The sequence below is a fragment of the Crocuta crocuta genome, unplaced genomic scaffold (assembly GCF_008692635.1).
Source record: "Crocuta crocuta isolate KB4526 unplaced genomic scaffold, BGI_CrCroc_1.0 scaffold149, whole genome shotgun sequence".
Taxonomy (NCBI): domain Eukaryota; kingdom Metazoa; phylum Chordata; class Mammalia; order Carnivora; family Hyaenidae; genus Crocuta; species Crocuta crocuta.
The window spans coordinates 5,417,074-5,419,324 of NW_027551561.1; positions in this window are offsets into that span (position 1 = coordinate 5,417,074).

The window sequence follows — 2,251 nt, forward strand, 5'->3', positions numbered from 1 at the left end:
GAATTGCTACGAGGTTTAAATAGGTTAACATATGTGATCATACATAGATGTTCAGTAAATCTTAGCTATGATTGGTGTATTCTTTATTGCTGAGTAACAAATCACCCCAAATTTTAGCACCTTAAAACAACAAATATTTATTAGATAACTCGGTTCCTCAGGGTTGGGTATCAGGAGTGGCTTAGTTGGGTTGTTTTGGTTCAGGGTGTCTCATGAAGTTGCAATCAAATGTCAGCTGGGGCCGTATCATCCGAAAGCTTGACTGGGGCTGGAGGACTTACTTCCAAGATGGCTTCTTCACTGGCTGTGGGTAGAAAGCCATAGTTCCTCACCACATAGATATCTTCAGAGGCTGTGTGAGTGTCCTCGTTATATGACTGCTGCTATCTCCTCCCAGACTGAACAACCCAAAAGGGAGAACAAGGGGGAAGCTGCAATACCCTTTATGACCTGGTCTTGGAAGTACACACTGTCATTTCTGCTATATTCTGTCTGTTGGAAGCGAGTCACGACGTGCAACCCTTACTCAAGGAGAGGGAAATTAAGTTCCATCTCTTGAAGGGAGGAAATGATTTGTGAAATTTTAAATCCACCACAATTAGCTATTCTTAATTACCATAGCAGACTCGGAGCCTTGTGTTGCTTCCAAGGGAAATTTGTGTTTGACAAATGAACACACAAGTGGGCAATGAATGAATCTCAAATGATGGATCATTTGGCATTTAAGTAAAGTATCTGTCTTTGAAAAGGAGAGACTTCTAGGGCCCATCGAATGACATCATACCTTCCATTTGCACCCCAGCAGCTGTCCCTGCCCCTCAAATTCCACTTCTCTTAGTGTACCAGAGGACCCCAAGAATCTGTATTTAGAGGCTCAGCAGGTGAATGTGATGTGACCCCCTGGTGTAGGCAATCGTTTTACCCTTTCCAAACACACACACACACACGCACGCACGCACGCACACACACACACACATACACACCAGCTTCTGATTCTATTTTGCTTGGTCTTCCGATTTCCTGGCTTCCCACACCAAATCCAGTCCCCTTCAGGCTGCATTTCTGGTTTGTGGGTACTTGGTTTTCCATGTGGTTTTTAGCTTTGCTTACTTTCTTTTTATTTATTAAAAAATTTTTTAATGTTGTTATTTATTATTGAGAGACAGACAGAGCATGAGCATGGGAGGGGCAGAGAGAGGGGGAGACACAGAATCTGAAGGAGGCTCCAGGCTCTGAGCGGTCAGCACAGAGCCTGACACGGGGCTTGAACTCACAAACTGCGAGATCGTGACCTGAGCCAAATTTGGACGCTTAACCAACTGAGCCACGCAGGCGCCCCTAGCTTTGCTTACTTTCTTGCTACCAGCTCCAAGGAACCCCCCAGCTCCTGACTGGACCAGCCTCTGCCTACCACCCTCTAAAGGGCTAAGGGGATTCAGGTTTAACCAGCCTTCCCGTCCTTTCTCTCTGCATACCTACAACTTCCACTCTTTCCTACTGGGTCTATTTATTGGTCAGGTCTTCGCCACTGGACCAAAAAAGAGGGTGGGAACAATTATTCAGATAATTCAGACACTTATTCAACCAAAAATGGATTATTTTTCCCCCCTCCTGAGCGATCCAGATAATTGTTTTCATTCCCAGCTTCACTTTGTCTCTGGGGCCCTGACCTCTTCATTCAATGACACTAGTTAAAATTCGGTCCCAGTGATAAATATTTCTGATCCGATTGTTTCCTCTGCTCACGTTCCACAGGGTGGGTATTTTGAGGGAAGAGGATCTGTAGGTAAATGAGAATGAACCTCAATCAGTATTACATCGGGCAATATTAGAATCAAAATAGAGCTGTCATGGTAGACCCACTATCTAAATTTCACTTTCTGGAAGGCCCTGCTCTATTCCATCCCTCCCCAACCCCTGACACATGCAGCAGCAAGGAGCAAATTACCCTTTATTAAACTCTAATTATCTCTCCCCTTTTCAATACCGTTCTCTGCGTCTGTGTCAGCACTCAAGCCTGTACTCCACTGCCATTAAATTAGCAATAGGCTTGTTAGCATTGCATCCATATTTATAGACAGGACTGGGGACGCTGTAGTGACACAGGGCAAAGTCGGACGCCCTTTATAGAAGGTTAGGGATGTGTCCTCACCCTGCAACAATCCGGGCACGTGGCAGACGTAGGGGATTTGAGGGGACCTAACAAAGACTTCCGCTGTTTGGAGACCGGTTCAAGCCTTTCCTGGGAGTC